Source organism: Balaenoptera physalus (genome assembly GCF_965194825.1).
Source record: "Balaenoptera physalus genome assembly, chromosome: 14".
Lineage (NCBI taxonomy): Eukaryota > Metazoa > Chordata > Mammalia > Artiodactyla > Balaenopteridae > Balaenoptera > Balaenoptera physalus.
In genome coordinates, this window is record NC_138893.1 from 2,130,549 (window position 1) to 2,156,829 (window position 26,281).

Below are 26,281 nucleotides of genomic sequence, written 5' to 3' on the forward strand. Positions count from 1 at the left end.
TATCTAAATCATATATGTATACCATATGTACATATCTGTATCTACATCTAGATCTAGATATATAAAAACTAACACAGACATACCTCTTTTGGGTTGGGGAGCTAGTTAAATATTTAGAAGCACACCTCTGTCTACAGGTAGCCTTCAGCCTGACATGCAACTCAAACTTCTAGAGCAGGGGCTGGCAAACTGCAGCCTACTACCTGTTTTTGTACAACCCACGAGCTAAGAATGTGTTTTACATTTTTAAATGGTTGAAAGTAATCACTAGAAAAATAATATTTTGTGACAAATAAAAATTATATGAAATTCAAATTTCAGTGTCCATAAATAAATTTTGTTGGAGCTCAGCCATGCTCATTCATTTATGTATTGTCTATGGCATCTACCACACTAAAACAGCAGAGTTGAGTAGTTACGACAGAGACCGTATGGCCCTCAGAGCCTAAAATATTTACTATCTTTCCTTTTGTAGTAGAAGTTTGTAGTTGTAATTGCCTGTTCTAGAATATGTAGGTATGTGCCTTGGCTGGCAGTAGTATACACAACCAAATGACCTTTTGAAGTCTTTTCTTGTCATTGGTCCTAGAAATACTTCCTCAGTAAACAGAGAAAATGGAATACCCAGAGTTGTGAGGGATTCAAGTCGCTGACTCAAGGTCAAAGACAGAGCCAATGCCATCAAAAAAGTAGGAATGGAGCATGAGATTTCCCACTCCTCAGTTTGTGTTCCACCCATGGATGACAGTACCTTTCTTCCTGACTGCTTGTCCTAACGCACTGTATAATTTTGTTGGGCGCTGTTAAATATTTATTGAGTTTTCTTGTCCAATGTGGTTTGGTTACTGTGTGTCTATGTGTGTGATGGGACCCTTCAGGATTAAAGGTTCTATGTTAATCGAGGATTATTTTATGACTTGTTATTGCAGGTTGAAATATGTAAATGTGGTAATTCACTAATGTTATATCAGTGCATATATCTGGGAAACAAGAATGCATTATCCTTCCTTTTGAATCTAACATCATTTACATCCTTTAAAAAAAAACACCCAATCAATTTTTTTTTTAAATGAGGAAATGCAGTGGAGGAAAAAAAATTCCTTTAATGCAATACTTCAGCTGAAAGTTTAATGACACAAAAGGCAGGCAATTCAAAGTTACAGTTCCCACAGCAACTGTAACTCTGTTATATAGCACATTTAGGCATAGATTTCACAGCATGTACTGCAATACAAAATACTCCACACTGGGCATGCAAGGGGGCAGAGTTATGGTTGCTATGGGTACCATGACTTTGAATTTCCAGATTTTTTGAGAGTTTAAATTCTCAACCAGAACATCACATTAATAGTTCATTTTTTTTGCATTGAAAATAATAAAGATTGTATCACTGTTTCCACTGTCAAACCTATCTCCAGTTCAGTCCACTGCTTAGTATAAATACCTACCCAAATATATTCACCCTACTTGCTAAAATTAAACACATGACCTCAGCCCAGGGAATATTTTGCAAATTTATATGCGATGACTTTCACTGGATTAACTAAATCTGCTCCCTCCTCCTTTCCAAAAATCACCAATAGATTCAGGTTAAATCTTTCAGCCTTTTAGCATATTTTATCTGTTATTCATGGGCTGAGAGGATATGGTAATCATATTCGTTGTGTATGAATGTGTGATGTATATATTTATAATTTACACTCTACTCCCAAAAGAACTGGAGGCAGCTAACTGCACGTCTTCGTTTATTCATTTATTCCTTGAACACGCCACACAACTTTATGCCTTTATGCTAGTGGTCTGAGGACCCTTTTCACTTTTAAAAATTGCTGAGGCCCTCAAAGAGCTTTTGTTTATGGTGGTTTTATATAAATATATAAATATAAATATATACATGTATATATTTACATTAGAAATTATAATTGAAATATTTAAAATATTAACTCATTTAAAAATAATGATAATAAACACATTACATGTTGACATACGTGTATTTAAAAAGTAACTATAACTTAGTGAAAAGAGAGGGCATTGTTTTACATTTTCATAAATCTCTTTAATAGAAGACAGCTGGATTCTCATAGCTGCTTTTACATTTAATCTGTTGAATATCACAAGTCATGTAGCTTCTGGAAAATGCCACTATACTTTTGTGAGAGTATGCGAGTGGAAAAAGCAAACCATGTCTTAGTATTATGATTGTTATTTTAACCACCTGAAGTGGTCTCAGGGATTCCCATGGATCCCCAGACTACACTTTGAGAACAAGTGCTCTATGCATTTGCTTGTGCTCTTCTTTCAAGCATATGCCTCTTCCTTGTCCACAGGAAAACTCCTATTCATGCTTCAAGGCACTAGGAAAAATTAATTGCTCCCTTAGCTATATTCTCATAGAATTTTATAATATGCCGATCTTAGCATCTATTTTGTATCCTTATTATTGAGCGTTTAAACGTCTGGGGTTTTTTTTCCTGTTGTTAGACTAGGAGTTGCTCAAAGGGGAAACCATGTCTTATACATTTTTTTTCTCATTTTCTAGCATGGTACCTGGCATTCCATATGTATGGGATGTAAGAATTCAATTCAACAAACAAGTAATAAAACAGCTCCCATTCACTGAGCGACGTATGTTAGGAACTATGTATGAATTATCTCAAATGTAATCCTCATAATAATGCTATGAAGGTACTATTATTATCAGTATTTTTTAAGTGAGGAAACTAAGGTTTGCCCAGAGCTGAACAGCCACGGGTCGTACACCACGCCAAGAAATATGAAGGATAGTAAAAAGCACGAATCAGAATCTTTGCCTTAAAGGCATTTACAGTCTACTTTCAGAGACAAGGCAAAATGCACAGATGAAAGGCAGATAACAACATAAAATTAGCTAACAACAGACCACAAAGACTATAATTAAAGAAATGTCTACTTAGTAGAAATGGCTACTTACCCAATGAATTATTTAGATTCAAACTTCTGGAGGATGTACTTCTATCAGAAAACCCTTGTTTTAGAACGCACACCAGATATGTGTATATTTGTTGATAAAATATATATTTACCTCTGCACTAATCTGTTACAAATGTACTAATATATACTAATATACTCAAAATATAAATTATAAAGAATTTTTAAAGAATGAGATAAAGTATATATATAAGAAGACATTCTGTAAGTTTTTCAGCATCTTGATGAATTATGTACCCCACTTTGGAGCCAGTTCATCTACACTGGCAGTCAACTTTGGCTGCACACGATGCTCGTCTGGGGAGTTTTTAAGATACGACACTGGGATCACACCCCCAGGTTAATTAAATCAAAACCTCTGAGGGTAAGTACACAGGTCATATGAATTTTTTACCCCCTTCCCCCAAACAAGGAATTCTAATGTGCAACCAGAGATGAGAATCACGGGTCCAGCCACTGAGGACCGTGGTACCATGGAGAGAGGGCAGGAATTGCAGCCATTTGGGAAGACATCACAGGAAAGATGGCATTAAAATCAGCTTTGAAATTTTTCCTTGGAAGTATTGAAAAGTTATGTTTGTAAAGTTATGTTTGTCAGGTAAGCTGATCTTTTAAACCCCCCTTCCCTAAGTTAGGACCCATGTTTTTATTTTTGGAAGCAGTACCCATTTTGAGTGTACCTGGCTTGTCAAGGTATGGAAGTGAGGAGCCCTGAGTTGTTTTCTGTGTCTGGCTAAAAATCTGTGTGGACCTCTTGAGCTGCTTTTCAATAACAGTAATTGTGGAAGCGGTGATTTCTGTTGTCATAAAGTACTTTGTTTCAGGAAAGTACATTCTTTGAGTCAATATATAGGCCCTTAAATGGAGTCATGACATGTTTGTTCTGGAAGGCATCTTTTAGGAGAACACCCTTGTTTTACATAGGAGGAAGCTGAGACCCAGAGATGGGAGGTGGTGTTGGGTGACTTACGTAAGGCAAAGCTCTGAGGAGAAAAGTTGGGGATGTTGGTTGGGGGAGGAAGAGAGATGATTGTCCTTACGCAAATGCTTCTCAAATACATGCTATGAAATTCCACCTTCATAAAGTGCCTCAGATCATTCTGGGACAGGATGTATGTGCAGAATGGACTCGAGTAATTGTGGCTCCTCCATCTTTAGCTAATCCCATCAACACTGGGGTTGGGTTTAAACATTTTAAAACAAATTACATGGAAGGCTCCTCAACTCCAAAAGTTAGGAAGCACCCTGAGCTCTCTGCTTTCCTATTCTTGGATCTGTTGTGACTATAGTGATCCAGAACCTTCCTTGTGAATGAAGAGGTTCAACTAGATGAGGTTCCTTTTGACCCTCCATGAAATCTCTGGGACCGTGTGCATTTCTAGATAGTGTCACCCAAATCTGAGGACAACAGTAGAGTACAAAATTGGGTTCTAAAAATTCCTCTTTGTGCTTCGTAACAGGGAGAGGAGAGGTATTCTTAGATAATTTGAATTTTGAGATCCAGAGGCTGGGGCCCCTAGACTTCTGGGACAAATGTAGCTGTACTTCCCCAGGCCTGCTCAACATGGGTCATTATAGGTGAAAGACAGCACAGCCTGGGAGCTGCTTGAGCTGGGGGACAGTGTCGTGCGTAGACCAAGAAAACTCCATGTTGTCACGGCTTCTGTTCATTTGGGTTAAACTGGGTTTCACAAAGCGGATAACAATGCATGAAACCATTCTTGTTCTTCACTCTTTAAAACACGTGAAAAGGGCTTCCCTGGTGGCGCAGTGGTTGGGAATCTGCCTGCCGATGCAGGGGTCACGGGTTCGAGCCCTGGTCTGGGAAGATCCCACATGCCGCGGAGCAACTAGGCCCGTGAGCCACAACTACTGAGCCTGCGCGTCTGGAGCTTGTGCTCCGCAACAAGAGAGGCCGCGATAGTGAGAGGCCCACGCACCGCGATGAAGAGTGGCCCCCGCTTGCCGCAGCTAGAGAAAGCCCTCGCACAGAAACGAAGACCCAACACAACCATAAATAAATAAATAAATAAAATAAATAAACCCAAAGTTAAAAACAAAACAAAACCTGTCATCTTTAAAAAAAAAAAAAAACACACATGAAAATACTGGAAAGGTTCAAACGTAGGAGCTAGCATGACACTTCATGTTTCTTTAGGCATTCTGTTTACCTTGTCGCTTCTCTGTATCCTCCACTTTGCCTTCTTCACCATGTCCACCTACAGAAGTCCAAAACACCAAGTGAAAAATGGGCCAACAGTAACAGTAGCTCATTGTCCGAAATGCCTGCATGTACTTAACTTTATATGGTAAGCACTAGTATTAGCCACTAGTTTTAGATGAAGACACTGAGGCACACACTCAGAGAGGATAAGTAACTTGCCTAAGGTCACACAGCTAGAAAGAGATTCAATATGGATTCAAACTCAGGTAATCAGTCTAGAGTCTGTGCTTTTAACAACACATTTTACCATCTCTTTGTTGAAACTGTCAGGGATGTCACAGAAGAAAAAAATTCAAATGTTCGGTGAATGTATTAAGTTTTCATCATTACTTTTGATACAAAATTTTTCATCATTACTTTTGATAAAAATTTTTAATTAAAAAATAAAATTAGGTCTATACCCATCAACTTGGCAAATATTTTAAATAGTAGCCAGTATTGGGTCGGAAATGAGAGCATGGAATTTGCCCCACTGGGGAGACTGCCAATTTTGCACAGTTCTTCTGAAAGACAATTCGGCAGTATATAATAAGTCCTTTAGATACAGCATTCCCTCAAACCCAGAAATTTCACTCTTATGAATTTATGCTAAAGAACATTTTGGACAAGTTCACAAAAGGAATATAAAATTTACCCCAGAACATTGTTCAAAATAAGAAAAAGTTGGAAGCAACATAAGTAACTGAAATACAGGGTCGGCTAAATAAATTATGGTGCAACACTAATAAAGGAAAATATGCACATATTAAGAATGTAATAGAAACATGTTTATTGACCTGGAAAGATATTAAAAATACTCTTGTTTTTAAAAGGAAATATTTTTAACTTAAAACATACAAGTTGATGTTGATAGTAGAATTAAGGCAATTATGTTTCTTTATTTGTACTTTCTGGTAGTTTCAAAATTTTCTACGATGTATTACTTATGAGATATATATAGAAAGAAAAAGTACTAGAACTTCCTTGCCTTAGCCACTGGAAAACGTTTTGCAGATGTGCAAAACAGGCAATGACTGTAACCAGAGAATGTTCAAAGTAAAATTAATAGCTAACATTTATTGAGCACTCATTATGTGCTAGGAGTGCTACTAAATACTTTGAATTATTTCTTTTAATCCTTACAACTCTTATGATATAAGCACTCTCAGTAGTCCTTTTTAGCAGTTGAAGCATGGAGAGATTAAATAACTTGCCCAAATTCACTGAGGAGGAAGCGTCTAAGGGGACGTGAATAACTTGTAGGATTTAGAAATAAAGGAATAAAATTGACCCTCGGGTGTTAAGGCACCATCTCCTGGGAAAGGAACATTTGCTAGTTAATCAAAGAAAATAAATTTATCTGGTTAAAAAGAAAACCATCTATTATGGGAGATTGAGCCCTGAGGGAACCCAAAATGGGTAAATAACTATATTGTGTGATTTTTGGTGGGGTAGTTGACTTTTCTGCCAGATAGGAAGTGCTTTACTGGTAGATGGTTTTTTTGTTTTGTTTTTTTCAATTGGGTGCCATGCAAAGGGTATGTGATCTGAGAAGCAGCCTAGGAGTAAATCAATTGAATTCATTTGGATAACTTGAGGATTTTGCTTGGCTTTGCACCCAATCCCTCGCTTCCCAATACCTCGCTCAACAAACATCGATCTGCTCATCTATACCCTCAAGGGTCTCCTCCTTTGGTATCTTGCTCTTCCACATCATTTTGTAGTTGGGAAATAGAGACACGGAAGTCCTAACTGCTCTACCAACTCTAGAACTTAAACTGTAGGGCCCTAGGGGTGGTAGTACAGTTGGAGATAGGTGTCTGAGGATTTTCTTCAGGTTGTGTTTGCATAGCACTTAGCACAAGAATGAAAAGACATCAGTTGTGCAAATCAAAGAATGGGCCACTGATAAGCAACTTAGTCCCAAGAACAAGTAATGCAATTTCTTTGCAAACCAGTTTACAAAGAAAATGTGCCTAGAGCCCTAACATTTGGCTGTCTCTTGAAGCTCAGGGGTGACTTCAGACAAAGAGGAATTGCTTTCACTACTGCCTTTGATGATCTTTAATATTCTATCTAAATAGTGGGAAACAGGATCTTGAAAGGACAGAAAAAACTTCATTACTGTCATGTTTTTGTCTATGACATTCATGTTCCTGGAACGCCTCTAGTCAACCTTCCCTTCCTCATCATTCATTGAAACCCAACTCAAGGGCCCTTCTTCTATAAAGAATTCTCTGGTGGTATCAACTGAGAATTATCTCAATATTCGTGGAACTCCATGACTTTAAAAAAAAAATACATTTATTTATTTATTTTTGGCTACGTTAGGTCTTCGTTGCTGCACGCGGGCTTTCTCTAGTTACAGCGAGCGGGGGCTACTCTTCGTTGCGGTGCGCGGGCTTCTCATGTTGCAGAGCACGAGCTCTAGGCACGTGGGCTTCAGTAGTTGTGGCATGCGGGCTCAGTAGTTGTGGCTCATGGGCTCTAGAGCACAGGCTCAGTAGTTGTGGTGCACGGGCTTAGTTGCTTCGCGGCATGTGGGATCTTTCCAGACCAGGGCTCGAACCCGCGTCCCCTGCATTGGCAGGTGGATTCTTAACCACTGCACCACCAGGGAAGTCCCTCCATACTTTTTGAATAAGTTTTGTAGTTGCATTGCTCTTCCCCTGAGGGACAGGAATGCTACTAGATAACAACAATGGTAAACGAACAGCCATGACTAGAGTGGTGCCAGCTTATTTATTTTAATAGAGAGAAGCCTAGTGGTTTAAAGTTAGACATCATCTACCAGACTAAGCCTTCAGTGCACCAGGCTTCAAGTGATTTAAAAAGTCCAGTGTATTGAGAACCTATTTTGTGCAAGGGTTTAATGGGCTTCTAGCTCAAGACTGAAAGGTAGGAGATACCAGTTAGAGGCTTGGTTCCATCATCACTAAGACATATTCTCAGTTACTTCACTTCCCAGTAGGACAGATGACACAGAGACACTCATACCTGATAAACTATTGTGAGAACAAAATAAAATCACAGATGTGAGAAAGCCTTTATCCAAGGCACTGTTGTAAACTACAAACCAAATCCTATGTCACAGAGGAGACTGTGATTATAAGGGTGGGTGGTCAATACCTAGAATTCACATATGATCAGTGAGACCAGCTATCTGGAAATGACATTCATCAAGAAAAAGCCTGAGCGGCTGAAGAGGTCATAGGGAGATATGGATAGCTTGTGTCGAATCAAGGGAGAATATTAACATGCTGAAAAATAGTACTTTGGCAAGTTTTCCTAAAATACTGAGTAAACTTTGATCCATGAAACAGGTTTTTTTCAGGAAGAAAAATGGGTTATATAAATTTGAGTGAGACAAAATCAGATAGAATTTTTACCCGCAGCCTTTAGAACGCTGACGTGACTCTTCAAGAGGAAGGTAGGCAGCTCTCATCTTCTCAAGGGCAGTCACCTGGTCAAAGCTGAAACTCAACCCATTGTATTAGGATCTGACAGAAGAAAGAATGTGTTTATGATCTGCTTGAAGTTTCTGAAATAAGAACCCAAAGAAGAAGACTCCGATGATCTTCATCCAGCATTGTAAAGGAGGAGACTTCGATTTTGGCAGTTTTAGGAACATCAGTCCTTGGCAAGCTGGATTCTATTATGAGGGAAAGGGTTACTCAGGCACGCCTGGGTCTGGGAGAACTCTTTCCTCTAGACGGCTGCTACCTTGGCCCCAATTCCATGCTCATCCACCAGCCTTCTGATTTCTCACTCAGCGCCAGGCCCTCTGATCATGGGGAACAATCTAAACGACAGGCGGCAGCATCCTGTGCCCAGGAAACAAAGACTGTGAATTAAAAACTATTACATCAGGGTTCAATTTTTCTTATTAATGATTAATTATAAAATTAAGTAAATTTAAATTCACTTAAAATTTCAAATAGAAGAAATGTGGACTAAGTGGACATTCCTTTCTCCCCTATCCCCGCGCCACTCACTGACACACAGTAGCGATACACCACAGGAAAGAACAAAATGCTGCATAATATCCCACAACTATTTAACCTTTTCTCTATTTCTGGATATTTAGGTAGTTTACGATTTTCCATTACGTGTTGCAGTGAACTTGAACATATATTTTTGTGCATTTTCTGTGAGATAGATACACAGAAGTGGAATGCCATGACAAAGTGTAAATACATTTACAATATGGCTATATGCTACTAAACTGGCCCATAAAAGATGGTACCAATTTACACTTCCAACAGAAGCATAAGAGAGCTGCCTATGAGTTTGATCAGTTGGGTTAGTTGCCTGGGCCAGATTATGTCTGCAGCAACGACAAAATTGGTTCTCTGTATTGCAAAATCTCTAGAACTTGGTGATGAAAATTGCCGCTCCTGTGTAGGGTCTTGTCTAGGGGTCAGCAGATGGCTCTAAACAACACTGACCTCATGTCTCTCTTCAGCTTAAACTGTAGCACCTTGTGGCTCCTGGTGTGTATTAGACTGAACATTAATTTCCCGTGAAAACCCTAATCAATTGCTCTTTTGAGGGGTTTTGAGGGACTCAGTAAATATCACCTTTCTCTTAAGCCCCAGGTCTCAATTTTAACTGGGCAAAAGAGTAAGACAGAGAGTCAAACATTACCTTTGCTATTGTTAAAGTTGAAATTGGAGAACATGTACACACAACTATATATATAATAGATAATCAACAAGGACCTACTGTATAGCACAGGGAACTCAACTCAATACTCTGTAATAACTGTAATATGGGAAAAGAATCTGAAAAAGGATAGATATATGTATATATATAACTAAATCACTTTGCTGTATACCTGAGACTAACACAACATTTTAAATCAACTATACTTCAATATAAAATAAAAAATTTTTTTAAAGTTGAAATTGGAGAATGTGAGTTATATCTGCTGTGCAAGTGGGTTTCCCCATCCTTACCTCTGGCATTAAAGAAACAACACCTGTCTTGGACTTCTCTGGTGGCAGAGTGGTTAAGAATCCGGCTGCCAATGCAGGGGACACGGGTTCGAGCCCTAGTCCGGGAAGATCTCACATGCCGCGGAGCAACTGAGCCCGTGCGCCAAAACTACTGAGCCTGTGCTCTGGAGCCCACAAGCCACAACTACTGAGCCCACGTGCCACAACTGCTTGAAGCCCACGCGCCTAGAGCCCGTGCTCTGCAACAAGAGAAGCCACTGCAATGAGAAGCCCGTGCACCGCAATGAAGAGTAGCCCCCGCCCGCCGCAACTAGAGAAAGCCCACGTGCAGCAACAAAAACCCAACGCAGCCCAAAATAAATAAATTTACTAAACAAAAAAAAAGAAACAACACCTGTCTTAGGCAGCACTGGGTCACTGCAAATCTCGCCTAAGGCTAAGGCTTTCACTGATACATTCATTAGCTGGTAGAGAAAAGTCAGGAGTATACACTCTCTGGGTGGGTATGCTTGGCAACCCATGGCTACTGTTTCTTTCAAAGCTCGCGTATCAGATTATGTCTCTTTCCTTCCCTGAGGAAGAAAAAGTGAGGAAACAGTGTGAAGCCAGAAGTGTTACACTAAAGGTGCTCCCTCTACAAGAAAGAAACATCAGGAATAGGGGAGATTCTTGTCCTTTCTGGCCCTCCTTCTCCAGCCCCATTCTAACAGGAAAGAGTTGCATGATTGATTAGTAATGCCCGCCATAGTCTGGGTGGAGGAAGTTATGGCATATTTGGCATGTATTTCTAATCCTGCAATAATTTTATAATGAGTAATATGTGGTTACTATAAAAGTTAGATGCAATTGTGTCTTCTGAGTTATGAAAGATTTCACTACACATCAACTACCCCTGCAGACTTTCTGTCTCTATTCTCTGCAAGTTCTGAGTCTCTGTTCCACGGTAGGGTGGAGAGATAGTCTGCTCCCAGTAATCTGCAACAGTCTAGGTCTTGATAGCTCTTGGTGCTATTCCCAGCACAGAGCTGGTATTTTTCTTGTAAGTGTTCATAATTCAGGACTCACATATCCAAATACCCAGCTTCTGCACTGGGGTAACAAGAGGCAGAAAAGAAAAAAAAAGTCACTTTGCCAAGTGGCCAAGGATTAAATTGGTAGTGGAAAAAAATTAGATTTTCAAGCTATTAAGAATTTATTGCAAACAATGGAGCAATTAAATAAAACAAAGCTGATGTCTTCCTAAACACTTGGCGTTTTCTACTTTGTACTCTAGTTGATGTTCTTTTCTAGAGAAGGAATCTTTATTTCTTTATTTTATTATTTGTATGTAGATAACTTTCCATTTGCTCTACTGAGGAGAGGAGAACATTTTTACTTGAGTTGAGTGATTTTAGGGCTCAAGAGAGATGACAGATATGTCAGGGACCAATTAAGCAGGGTTTAAAAATGCATGAGCTTCCTAATAGAAAAATAACAGGTGCTGGGCGGGGTGAAGCTGGGGGATAGGACAGAGGTGTACTGAGGGGGAAATGAGGAAGAACACTGAGAAGACAAAAAGAGAGCTTTTCCTTGATGAACATGCTGCCCTGTTGACACTTCATTATTTCTGGCCCTTCTCCCTATTCAGGCAACAAGACTGCTGCTCCCAGAAGACGGACTTTAATTGACTTGTATATAGAGCCAGCCCCTCCCAAGAGCCCTGACCACATCCCTCCTCCTCCAGACCAGTGTTCCTCCAACTTCAGACATTAGCATGTTGTGTTTCTGATTTTTGCCTTATCAACTTGCCACCTGCACTGTTTGCCACCTGGCTGTAATTTACTTATTTATACTGACTCACTTTCAAAACTTTTTATGACTAAAAGACAAATCAGTGTCACTTGCAGTAAACAGAAGGTAATCATAAAAATAAGTACAGTGGAAACAAAAACGTTGTTTAAAAGTTTAAAAAAATAAATTAAAAGTCAATAATGAAAAATAATTATTGATGAACCTGGGAGATTTACAAATTTCTAAACCTAAAATAAGTTCCTCGATGAGAAGAATGTATGTATTTACTAACAGTCAGTAATGGAGGAATAGTCAACTCCTTAGTGCTTGCTTACTTCCACCTAAAATCACCTAATCGCTACAATTTGGAAAACAGACTTTTCTAGGAGGCCGAAAGGTACAGTGGGAAAAGCCTGGGATTTCTAATCAGACCACACTGAGTTCCAGCTCTTACTGGTCTCTCACAGTAAAGTATGATGACAATAACTACTTCACAGGGCTCCTGTGATGCCAGAATGTAATCATATTGAAAAGCATTGAGAGCATATTTAGGAAATTTCAATTTTATTCTTTTCTACAAATATGATATTTATAGAATATCTTGTTTTAGAGTATTTTGTTCTGGGTGGGGAAAGGCATAACAAAATACAGAATCACAGAATTCGAGAAATGGAAGGGATTACTCAGAAAAAAATAAACAAAATTTATGGGCTGTATTTATTTTCCATTCAAAATAAAAATAGCTTTATTGAGTCCCACGGGAAAAATGTACTGTCTTACTTACACTATCTACTTCATTGACTAGAAGAATGTCAGTGAGAAAAGTGTTAAGAGTTTACAGACATTCAGTTAATATCTGGGCATATTTGAGAAGCAGCCACACACGTAGCATTCTAATCCTACAGCTTTACATTCAAATGAGGCCGGTGGGTTGCATGGAACCTCTCTGGGTCTCATGGCCCCTTGATCAGCAGCCCATTCCCCTCATTACTGATGAGGAAGCTGAGACTCAGAGCATCAAGTGTCCCCATGATCTTAAAAAATAAATCATAGGGACTTCCCTGGCGGTCCAGTGGTTAAGACCCTGAGCTCCCAATGCAGGGGGCCCAGGTTCGATCCCTGGTCAGGGAACTAGATCCCGCATGCCACAACTAAAGATCCTGAGTGCCGCAACTAAGACCTGGCACAGCCAAATAAATAAAATAAAATAAAAATAAAATAAAATAAAAATAAATAAAATAAAATAAAAATAAAATCATAGATCATAGTAACAACATTTTACCCAATGTCGACCCTCATTAAATGCTTAGTAGTGACCTAATACCAATTGACAGTATTTTATATAATTCTAGAATAATAGAATGCTTATTATGGGAGGAATGTCAGAGCTCACCTAGTTCAGGGGTCAGCACTAAGGAGTGAAGTGGGCCTGGGGGCACGGGGAGAACCAGAGAGATCAAACTATCTGGAATGGGCACAGTCCCCCACTGTTCTTCTGTGGCTTTGAACCCAGTGTCGCCAGATCTGACTTCTAAAGAGAAGACAGAAATTTGGATTTCTGGATGCTTATGTAAAAATGTCTTTATCTTTTGGCAACTAAGCAACTAAACTCCCCTACCTCCTCTCCCACCTCCTACCACACACAGAAACAAAAAACCAAAACCCTCTATGTTGGTCACATAAGACGTGTCTATGGATTCCATCCACTCTTGAGTGTTGCCATATTGGTGCCTCTGATCTGGTCCAACTGTCTTGTCTCCAAGATGAGGAAATGGAGGCCCAGAAAGGAGAAGTGACTCAACCAAGGTCATATCAGAAGACTCTCTTCTAAAACCTCCTGTGAAAAGCAGACAGATCATTCATTTTTAAAAGGTATGAGGAAATGAAACTGGAATCGGATAATCTAGAGAGCAATAATTCTGAGCACAGCTCTTTGTGTAATTGTCTGTAACCTATATTATCCAAGCTGGTGAACACATGAAGTTAAGAAAGTGAGCCACTGCAGGGACTTGCCTGGCGGTCCAGTGGTTAAGACTTCGCCTTCCAATGCAGGGGGTGCAGGTTCAATCCCTTGTCTGGGAGCTAAGATCCCACAGGCCTCACAGCCAAAAAACCAAGACATAAAACAGAAGCAATATTGTAACAAATTCAATAAAGACTTTAAAAATGGTCCACGTCAAAAAAAACAAAAAAAGAAAAAAAAGTAAGCCACTGCAATAAAGAGTTGGTAGGGAGGGTTTGAAAATTCAGTGGAGGTATTTGTTGGTGCAGGATGTTCCCAGAGGTGAGTTCCTACTCCAAAATCATGGACCAGCCGTTAAAGTAATATGGGAATATGCTTCCTCCGGGTCTCAGAGAAAACGCTGAGTGAGATAATAAGTATCATTTGCAGTTCCATGGAAGGAAAACCCATGCATATTTTGCATCAGTCTTTGAGATGGATAAATGAACTGATGCTTCATTTATTAATGCCACCCTTTACTGTGAACTAGTCATGGTTCAGGCATTGGGGACACAGCATGAATAGGAAAAAAATTCCCTGCCCTAATGTGACTTATGTCTTAACGGCTTAAATGAGCTGCTTAGGCAGTTCTCAACTGGCTAAATAATGGACCAGCTCTTCCATCCTTCATGCCAACAAGAACAAGAAAGTTGATGGTGGCTTTGGGACAAAAAGTTGGCTCTCCAACTCCTAGGCCAATATTCTATTGCCATGGTAATGATATGCTCGCTGGTCTGGATTATGGCATAGGCTTTTATATTTTGAACCAAAGCTCTAAAAATACCAGGAGGCAAAAGATGCTATTAACGGGACAAGGCAGGGGAACCGATATCAATTTACTTCTTTGTTGCCCATGCCTCACTTAAAAAAATATCTGAAACCCAGCACAAGCAGGGCGTGTACCTAAATTAAGCCTTTGGTCAGCTTTGCTGGGGAGAGATGACACATTTCCGTAAGTGATTCGTCTTCAGCCCTGTTGGCTCTGGCAGATTTATAGGGGTTATATTTTCATACACAAATTGTCCTTGAACAATTTCTCCACTACCTGGAACACTGCTCCCTCCTCCCTGTCCCATGTCAGATGTGCCCATCTGCTGTCTCCCTCCCAGATTTTTTCTTTAATAACAAAGTAATTGTTGACACTGTAAGAAAAATCCAATTCTTGGTTGACGTTTACGTTCCAGAGGGTCTCTCTTTGGGGAGAAAATCAGCAGCAGATAGAGTTGCACATTCCTGACATTGGGGCCAGCTCCCTCGAAAGCCTGTATTACCGCAAAACAACTGCACTGCCCTTTCCAGCTGGTTCTCTTTTCTTTCTTGGGAGGGATCAAGGAAGACTAATGCTTTTTGTCCTTTACCCTCCCTCTATATGCCAGGGCTGCTGCATGGAGCAATGTCAGAAGGCGGTCAAGGGGAAGATGGTCCATGAGCCTAATAGTCCTTGAGTTAAACTTCCATGCTCACTTCCCATGTGCCGGGTGATACTGTGACCTTGCACCGGTCGTTTCTTAAATGTATCAGTTCCCTGACGATAATGGGAACTTGGAAGTTGTCATGAGCATCAAACCTCCCCTGGCATCCACAGATAATGACACCCAGCCAGGCTGAAGGGACTTAATAAAGATTTGGTCAAGGGTGGCCATTGTCTTCTAGGAACGTGCCAGCTGATGGTGTGAAGACTGACCCTCTTAGTAAATTTCATTGTAGCAAAGTCCCTACTAAATTGTCCTAACTGGATTAAAGTCAATCTTAATTAACAGACAAAAGAGAAAAATGGTCAGGAGAAAGGGCTTTACAATCAGGTAATCCTTGGTTTGTATCCCTGCTCTAGCACTTTCTAGCTTCAGGACACTGGACAAGTTAATTAAACTCTCTGAGCCTGGCTTTCCTGTTGGTAAAAATAATCTCCTCTACAATACATCATGGAGTTGTCATGTTGGCATCAAGGTTAAATGAGATGATGTGTGTGAAAACACATAAAACAGTGGCCTAACATCAATGAGGACTCAATAAAAGGTAATTTTCATTCTTGGTATAAATTCTAAGTTAGAGAATATTTTCACCAATACATTTTTAATTAAGGAAACTCAGTTAACAAAAGCTTCATGAGTAGGCCCTTATGGCACTTGCCGTAACAAAGAGGTAAGAATATTTCAGAATTGCTATATTACTTATTTACAGGAAGAGGTTGCTTTGAAATAATTTTAAAAGTTCTGAGCAAAATGCTTTGATGACTAACTCGAGAGTAGGGTCTATACTCCCCTTGAAGCCTCGTTTACACATTAAGTCCTTATTTCATAATTAGTGCAAAGGTACGTTTTAGTTCCCTCCAAGGGGTGATATATTCTGAATTTGCAGTACCTGGATTTCTGAGACTTTACTACCATCCGAAGTCTTAATTTCAGAGAGATCCTGCATATTTTAAACCTGAAATAATCTAGTCTTATATCCAGTACAGTTGACCTAGAATATACGCTGTTGATGACATGATTTTGAGGCTCAGGTCTTGGTGCTGGTCTTCAGGAAGATAGTGATAAAGAAAGTAATAGTAATACCTCCTGTATCTGTGGAAATGATTTCATTTATGCTCACAACAATCCCTTGTGGCAGAAAGAAACACAAATTATTTCCCATATTTTACAGTTGAGGAAATTGAGGATTGGAAAGTAAATCACTTGCCTCATGACGTGTGCTTCAGTGGTTTACGAACCTTTATGTAGCTATTTAGTTGCAGAATTCTTTCAGAAACGGAAATGTTTTCTGTAAGAGAAAAAAAAAAGAACCAGAGAACTGCCTACCAGCCTCGCCCTCCTTCCTGTCCTGACGTTCAATGATCCCAAATCTGAGGTGGGAAGCAGCTTTCTTTGACAATGACCATGGTAGCCCTGGTAGGTGGTAATGAGAGAGTAGAGCTCTTTGATTCTAGATTTCTACATGCCCTTGAAATCTACTGAGAATTACGGAGATGAGATCTGCCTACCTAATACTGATGGAGCTGCCTTGGTGGTGGAAACGCTGACCCTGAAGGTGATTTGGCATGGCGCAGCAGACTGATGGGCTCTGCTCCCTGCTCACCACTGGCTGCAATTCTGTTTCTTGCCTATTTGACGAACTGAGGGAATAGTAGAGTCTGTAAAAAGAGGAAGAGCCCTAGTGTTGGCGATGCCAGCACATAAGGATGGGGAGGGGAACGAAACCAGTGTTTCTAGGTGAGGAAATTGCAAAGTAGCCAGTGGGATATGGGGGGCCATTTTATAAAATCCTTTTTTGCAGTCTCCAAGATCGACTGGAATCCTTTGGTTATAATGATAGTGCACATTCACAGCTCTCTTACTGGTTTCAAACACAGACACACATTAGCAGGAATGTAGCTAGCTAGAGAGATATAGAGACAGCATCGTCAGCCATTGGTGAGTGCTTTATGGCTTACAAAGCACCTCCAGATATACACGCTCATTTCATGTTGGCATTGCAACCAATTTGGTGCTTCAGCAATGACAGTTAAATGAATAAATAAACATCATTGGCTGAAAAGTAGGTATCTTTATTCATATTTTACAAATGAGGAAATTGAGGGATTAGGTGATGGGCCTGAAGTCATGCAGGTGCAATAAGGTTATCTGACTCTGAATCTGGTGACCTTTCCATTACATCAATGCATGCTCTCATTGACACCTTTGTCACTGCATCACAGAAGCAGACTTGTTATGCTACAAAGAGGCTTAGGCCTCCTGTCTATTCCATGCTCTTCTTTGTCTATAAAGGAAAAGGGGCCCAAAGGAGTTTAGAGTAAAATTCTATGTGGAAACTCGATCTCTTCCTCTAAAGAGATTTGGATTTTATCTTCTTATCTCTTCTCCAGAGATCATACAATTTATGATGTTCAAAAGATCAGAGATGTACAAAAAGTTCCTAGGAAGATGCAAAGGTATTCAAGAAATGGAAATGTGAGGTGGCTCTAACAGAGAAAGAGATCTTTGTTGGTTATGTTTGTAACAGCTGCTGTAACAAATTCTAAAATGTTAGAGGTTCAACATGATAAAATGTTCTCATTCATGGGACAGTCCTGTGCAGATGTTCCTCATTAGTTAGGGTGGGTGGACGCTCCGTGCCATCACTCGGGTGTCCAGGTGAATGGAGGCGCTGCCCTCCTCAACATGTGGTTTCTCAGTGCAGGTCATGCTGGGCAAGCAAAAGGGAGAGGAGAATGGGGGATTGAATAGCAGAGTTCTTTATGGGCCAGGCCTGCAGCACATCATTACTTTCCACAGATCATTGTTAGAACGCAGCCATGTGGCTTATCTGATGCAAAGGAGCCTGGGAAACGTAGCTGTGTTTACGAGGAGAAAAGGAAACGCTGGTGACCAGCCAGCAAACTCAGCCACAGGATCCAAAGGCAGGATGGTCATTACGGGGAAGTGACAACCTCCTCAGGTTGAAAAAATTCCCATAGGTCTGCCCTTTAGATGGAGTTCTCAGAAGATCTTGATTCCAAACTATAGCTTTGACAAGGAGGGGTGAGTGCATGGAGAAAAGAACGTCCAAATTATGTTCACCTTTACTACCAAGATGATGAAGATTTTCCTGGTCAGCTCAGCCAGACGTCGTTGTTTTCTCCCCTGGATTCCCACATTACTCCATTTCTTCACCTCCCATGCACTCTTCAGCCTTGACAATCAGGCTCCCACCTTCTTTTTTCTTCCCTCCGTAACCTCTGAAGTAGAGAGTGAATTCTGGGGCTGTACCATTTGGTTCCACATCATTCCACCTTTACTTACGTATGACTGTGGGCAGGTGACCTAGCTTCTCCCTATCTCAATTTCTTCATCTACAAAATAGAAACCTACTTGCTAGGGCTGTTGTGAGTGTAAATTGAGAGGGTATATGTGAAGGACTTAGAACAATGGTTGGTACCTAGTAAGCATTAGATATTAGCATTAGTTATTCGCATTTTGATATTGTGGACATGTTTCTGAAATCTCTTCCCTTGCTTTCCATGACATGGCCCTCTCATACGTCTTTTTCTTCTTCTTCTCAGTCTCTCGTAGGCTCTCATTTCACCACCGATAACTAAATTTAGAGTTCTAAGAATGTACTTTTCTAAGTCTTCATCTCTTCCTCATACACCTGTGGCTCCATCCACAATCCACACGGAGGTGACTCCAGAACTATATCTCAGCACAGTTCTTGTCTCTCAAATCCAAGTTTGAAACCAGGTGCCAAACAGGCATTTCTATTCAGAGATTTCACAGCCATAAATAACTCAACACGTTCAAAATGGAATCCATAATCTTTGTCTTCATCACTTGGCTCCTCTGTCTAAGCTTCTGGACTGAAGGGATGGCTTCACCATGTGCTCTACTCTCCAAACTAGAAACATGGGCCTCCACTCTCTCATTCCTAATATTCAAATTGTAACTGTAGAGGACAGCATAATTACTTTTTCTTTTCCAAAATATTTACTACCCTTTTTACTGCTCCCATCTCTATAGAACCTCTCCCTCTACAGGACCTCCCCCTCCATGGCAGGAATATATCCCAACTTCACTGGCTGCAGCCTTTGCCATGTGAATTGCTTTGGCCAATGGAATGTAAGCAGCAGGGTAATATTCGCGGTGTCTGAGTAGAAGCTTTAAGAACCACTGTTTTTTTTTCCTTCTGCCATGAGAATGAAATGTCCCAAATAGGGGCTGATCCCTGAGCCTGGGTGCTTGAATAAAGAAGACGCATGGAGCAGAGCTGCAGCTGTCCTGCAGCTGACATGTAATATGAATGAGAAATAAACCTTTATCATCATAAGCCATGAGAATGTTATGGTCATTTCTTATTGAAGTATAGCCAAACTACGTGCTGCTTGGGGCTGGGTAATGAGCAATTAATTATTATTGGAGGACGGAAAGATAGTAACTCATGTTATATTATGGTAAAATAATACAATATTCAGGGGTAAAAAAATGTCATCTGTGATTACTTGGAAGCATGGGAGTTTGGGAAACGGAATAACGCTGCTATGCCTTGGTTCTACTGGCTGCACTTGACAAGAAAGACCAGAGCTTGAAAATGAACTAGCAGGTTGACAAGCAAAATCAAAAGGGCATATTTAAGCCTCCAAACTGCAGGACTTAGGGAAAATGAAAGCATTTGTCACCTACACTGATAAAACACAAAACTGAGAAGGCAAAACTGAGTGACAAAATCGAACTAAAACTTGCTTTCTCACAACAATACAATTTGTATGATTATTGAATGGTTATTTTGTAGGGGTGCTTACTGGGCAATTGCTTTCTTTTAAATTTTAAAATTAAAAAATTAAAAAAAATTTATTGCAGTATAATTGAAGGGCGGTTGCTTTTACCAACCATCTCCTTTCTCTTTTATTTCTTTATAAATTTTTATTTGAAAATAGGACTCTGCCCTTAGAGGTTTTTGATAATCTGTTTTATTCATAAATGGTAGAGATTCTAACATGACTTATTAATTTATTCAACACATGTTAATTAAGCACTTGCTATGAGTGAGGCGTTGTGTTAGGGAATCAGGATGCATTAATGAACAAAATACAAAAAGTTCTGCTGTTATAAAGCTTGCAACCTGGGGTAGGTGAAAGGCTAATAAAATTTAGCAAAAAGAAAATCGACTTTGGGAATTGGTGGAAGAGTAGGAGGGGTGGTCAGATTGGAGCTGACTAAAGAGGCAATAGCATCTGTTGACACTTTTCAAGAAATTTAAAACATGGTAGTAGAAAGGTATTAACATTATGAAGATGTTGGGGTACTGGGTGATTGAGGCTTTTTGTTTCTTTATTGTTTGGTTCATTTGTTTTAAAGATGGGAGATAATAAAACATATATATATATATATTCTAGTGCTCAAGGAATAATCTACAGAGAAGGAGAGATGGGAGACGCAAGAAAAAAAGGGGTAACTGAGGAAGCTTTGCCATTTACTTCATAATATGTCGTTGGGCAAATCGTTTCCATTCTGAGTCTTGGCTTCCCTATTTTTAAAATAAGGAGGTTGGACTAGCTCAGTGGTTTTCAAACCATATTCAGGGGTTTTGCAACCATTTAATTTGAGTTTTATTTTAAAGTACATTTCTATTCAATTTTAAGAATTGCAATAACAAAAATTATATTCCCCCAAATTCTATATGTTAAAGTCTGTCAATCCTTCTACATATGTGGCCAGGTTACCTTGTTTTTGTGAAGACCTTGGAATACAGTGTCTTCTGACATTTGAAATTGTAAAATTAAGTTTCCTGATTCCATTAAAAAAAAACACAAAAAACTGTTACACTACTTACTTCTGTGAGAAACGATGTTCTCAACAGCAGCAAACTAGATGCTGAGGCAGGTATAAGACTGTTAACTATCATTCATAATCCCAAATTTCAATATTTTGGATTTATCAAATCAGTATTTTCATTCTAACTTGTTGACTTTATAAAAGATAAATGTTAAAATTAGGACTATTTCTTGCTTGCTGTTCAAATAAATTTATACTAGTGAAATACTGTTAAAACCTAATTTATACGCTGGAGTTCTACGTATGATTTCATTAACAAAATATTTAAAGTTTGAAAGCTGTGGAATAGGATAATCTCTAAAATTCCTTTAAGCTCCATCAAATCTACAATTTTGTTGACCTAACAACATAACCCGGATTTATAGGATAACTGCCAACTTCCCACTTTACTTTGTACTTGGAGCAAGTTTTTGAAGCAAGAAGAAGATGGAAAAAAATGGCTGAGCGTGGAAGGGGGAAAATTCAGCTGCACTTACTTGAAACCAACACAGCCCTTCTAGAGAATACACTAAAGAACCAGTAGCCAGCTTTAATCACCATTTCCTATAGTGAATTAGGAAATGGATTCCCCTTAGTGGGCCGTATCTGTCTCTTGTAAATGACTCTAATTCAGATGGTCACATGGAAATAAAATGGCATCCAGGGGCTGTTTTAAACTGTACCAAACTGAATTATACTGTTATCAAACCCAAGCCCTAAATTTCAAACTGTCAGTGTATAAGTATATGCTTTTTGCTTTCTCTGAATTTGCATAAACTCTAGTAACTTTTTTATTTTTTTGGTTGATAACAGTGTTTGTGTTAAAATCACACCTTCTTTTGATTTCTTGCATGCATATAGGCTTTTTCCTGCTTGTGGACATAGTGCTTTTATCTCACTCTGCAATCAGTCACAAGCCAGGGTGGAGGCAGGGAATGTTTGGTACAATATTTCCTATATAAACAGTTTTGCTGTAAAAGGAACAATATGGCTCTAATTTTGATGTATGATCAGTTTAGAAATGTGCAAACGCATTTGAATATACATCCTGTACATGACAACAGCAATGTGAAACTGATACACAAAAGGATTTTTTTTTGGCTCTAGCGATTTCCCTAGCCCTCCCCCAACCAGATAATATCAGCCTCATTTGTAAGCTTTTAAGTGAAAATGCCTGCTTTGATAGCTTTCCCAAATTGATAAAAATATATGCAGTCAAGTAGAATTTTTTTTAATGGTCAAGTTGTCCCCTGGCATACACACTCTATCTTAGTCTGAATACAAATAAAAGCAGCCCAAATTGAAGAGGATTTAAAACTTTCCAATGTAGCTTGAAGTAAAATTGGAAGTGGCAGTGGTAGAGACACAGCTCAGGGATATTCCAGATGTATGTGTTCTGTGTGAGAAAAAAGCACTGGATTATTAGGTCCTATTTGACTGGGCCACGAGGCAGGAGCAGCTTTTTCCCTCTGGCTGGTCACAAGCGGCCCAGGTGTGGCTCAGCCTTGACCGGGCAGCCTATGGTGGTAGTGGTGCCTTTGCTCTTCGCTCTCTTTCCCACAGTACAACTTTGGGGTTGAACAACAGAAACTCAGTGAATGCGGTTGTAACTTGGCCACTGGAACTTTCTATCAATGAACAGAGATCCTTTCTTAAAAGGTACAAGTATCCCCATAATCCTACCACCTAATTACAGTACTATTTACTGTGAATTTACTAAAGACCAGAATTTACGGATAGCAGCTAAACCAACCTCTGAAGTTGATACTATTATTAATATCCCTATTTTTCTGAAAAGGAAACTAAGGCTTAGAGATACTATGTAATTTAGCTAAGATAATATATTTAGGAAGTGGCCTAGCTGGGATTAAAGCTCAGCTTAAGAGCTAATGTTCTTAATTTCAAACTGCATCTCAGCCCTAATGCATGAAAATTACTTTTCCATGTTTTTGTCTTTGTACATGAATATGCATAAATTTTCTTATGTGAAATTAGAGGGAACACACACACAGACACTGTAATACAGTAAATTGAAATATTGGAATATTTGAAATATTTTAAAATTATCTTAAGACTTTTTTGATATTGCTTGTATAGTCTTCATCACTATGATTTTGCCATTTCTGATGGCGGCAAAGTTCATATTAAAAATGTATTTACTGTGTGATTTCAAACTATATGGGAGGCATTTCGTTATTATGCACACTAGGCATTTTGTTCTTCTCCCGCCAAAAAAGGAGATTATTAGATGCATGTATCATTATCTCCATTTTACAGATATGGAAGTTGAGGGTCACAGGATTTGAGTAACTCACCCAAGACCACGCATCTGGTCAGTGTCTGGGCTGACTCCATAACCTGGCTCTTTTCACGATCCCACGGCTGACTTCAGAAACTAGCTCATGAGAAGTTAGAAGTTAGCAAATCAAAATGTCCAACACTTGGGGCATGCATAGGTATCATATCCTTTGTGGGCAACAAATTCACCATGTTGACGGCAGCTGAATGTAAAAACGAGCACTGCTTTTCTTCCCAATGAAAGAAAGCTTATCCTGTGGACTACAATGATAGGATCTGTGCTTGGATGCGTGATCTAGTGGATCACAATGGATTTGGGCAGATTCATCCAGGCCCAGCAATCTGTCAAACAGTATAAGTTTACAGGGTCTGGGCGTTAGGTCTCCTGGGGTCTGCTCTGGGGACAGAAGGCCATTAGATGGGGAAGGAGGCCGCTTGAGCATCGGGCTTCAGTGCTTCATTTGGGGTGTGTGTGTGTGTGTGTGTGTGTGTGTGTGCGCGTGTGCGTGCGGATGGGAAGTCCCCATCACCACCAGACACAACTTGGAGATTCTTTTTCCACACATGCCAAGTCCTAGCCATCTTTTTCTCATCCCTTCCTGTTCCTGGTTTCTTCTCTATCTTAAGGCAGGCGTCTTCATCAGGGCAGGTTATTATAACAAAAATACCATAGATTGGGCAGTTTAAATAGCAAAAATTTATTTCTCACAGTTCTGGAGGCTGAGAAGTTCAAGATCAAGGGGCTGGTAGATTCGGTGTCTGGTGGGAGCCTGCTACCTGCTTCATAGACAGCCAACTGTTCCTCACCTGGTAGAGAGCAGAAAGCCAGAGCAAGCTCTCCTGTCTCTTCTTCTAAGGGCACTAATCTCATTCACGAGAGCTCCACACTCATGACCCAATTATCTCCCAAAGGCTGCACCTCCTACGCCATCACATGGGGGATCAGGATTTCAACATGTGGCTCTGGGGAGGGGGAACACATTTAGTCCATAACAGCAGGCTTTCCCACCATGTGCTGCGGCAATGACTGGTGGTATACCTGAGGTAATGTTTAGGGGGTGCCCAGATGAAACATTTAAAAAATTTTAATAGTCATGTACTTAATTTATATATATTTGAAAATACATATAGAAGCACATTAAACAGTGACTTCAACCAATATTATTGCTGAGGATGAATCTACATTAAAATAAAAAAGTGAATCATTTAAAGAAAAATGTTAAAAAAAAAAAATACAAGTGGTACTAGGATGTGCAAAAATCCCGAAGGTGGTTGATGAGGGAGGGAAGTTTGGGGCAATACTGCTTAAAAGATGTTACCTCCTTCCCTTGCTTCTCATGCTGCACAGCGGGCCCGGTCTGCTCCTCCAGCACTGTGTTTTCGTGATCTTCCTGGCTGGAACCCTGTCTCTCTTGCCCTTTGAATCCTCCACTTCTCTGCCTCAGCACCTGGCACAGTGTTCAGCATAGAGTAGGAGGTTCAGCTGGGACCCTCAGCGTCTCTGCTTGTAAAATGTCTGTCCAGCAGCTCAACCTGTGGCCGGCCCCTAGGCTCCACCTTCCAGCAGCAAGTTCTGAGATCCAGGGCTCTCGAAGTCTGATCTTCTGCTAAGAGAAGGGAACAAGGGACAGAAATAGAACAAGAAATCTTGAACACAGATAAAAGGCTTTTTGATATTTGCATGAGATATGCTTCTTAAAGAGGCACTATTTTTATAGTATTATCTATAAGAGATTCTAGGCAAAAATTAATTTTCTAAGTCTTTATAGTTAAAACAGTCTGTGCACAGAAGGAATTTAAATTCCTCCTTTAATAAAAAACCGTGCATTGTCCTGCAGGCAAAGGGCTAGGTTGGTTTTTTTTGGTTTTTTTTTTTTGGTTTTTTTAAATGTGATTAGTGATTTCTGAGGCCAGGAGAAATTTGTAAAATGCTATAAAGACTGCTGTGCTTACTTCACTGCATTCCAGACTGTGCCCATGCTTCTTCATAAAGGATTATTTGGGGGGCGGGGGAAATGGCAGAAATATTACAATATAGCAATTCAATAAAGTATTGTAAAACCATAAAATACAGTAAGGATAGGAACTCAAGCTTCTTAGGCAGAGGAATTAAGAAATAGGCGAGGCAGGATGAACTGCCTGAGCTAAATGAACAGGAGGCCAATAATTGAGCTTAGAACTAAGGGTTGAACCAAAGGCATTTGAAGTGTTAATTTATTAAATAACCCTTTGCTTTCATGGCTTACAATAAAAAATATTTGTGGTCAGGAAAGTTAGGAGACAGGAAGTTGAAGTCTTCTAAACCCATTTCTATGCTTGGAATGAAACCAAACCTTTATCCAATCATAAACCTTACATGTTTATCTGCCCGGGAATGGAGAGGGGGAGAGAGGGGAGCAGAATTTGATTTAAGGAACCTCTTTTCGCCCTGGGTTTCGGTCCCAGCGGGGTGTCCTCACGCAGCTTGGAGGAGACGGCGGTCTCCCCTGCCTCGATCCACAGCACCCACCCCCTGAGCTGATGGGCACGTATTGGCTCAGTTTCCCCACTTTGGTGAAAACTGACAGGGAAGCAAGGAACGGTTTAATGATCAAAGCTGAACTGGATCTTTATGAAAAGGATCCTTTCCATCTTAGAAATCTGAGCCATTTGAAAATAGCTTAGATGCAAGAGGGAGACTACCCAACTGTCCACACAGGCCGGCTTGAAAGGAGACTGGGGCAGATGACCAAACGTTACCTGTCTTTAACACAGTGCCTTGAGAACAGAGGGCTTGAGAGCGAGCCATTGCCCTTAGGCT

At 39.9% G+C, this 26,281-nt stretch overlaps 1 long non-coding RNA gene across 1 annotated transcript; it reads right to left on the reverse strand.

The window, feature by feature from the left end:
• On the reverse strand, positions 1–26,281 carry LOC309643149. Its single transcript, XR_014253578.1, has 3 exons — positions 16,881–26,281; positions 5,077–16,660; positions 1–4,721 (listed from the first exon to the last, which is right to left on the reverse strand). It is a non-coding gene; the product is annotated as an uncharacterized lncRNA (long non-coding RNA).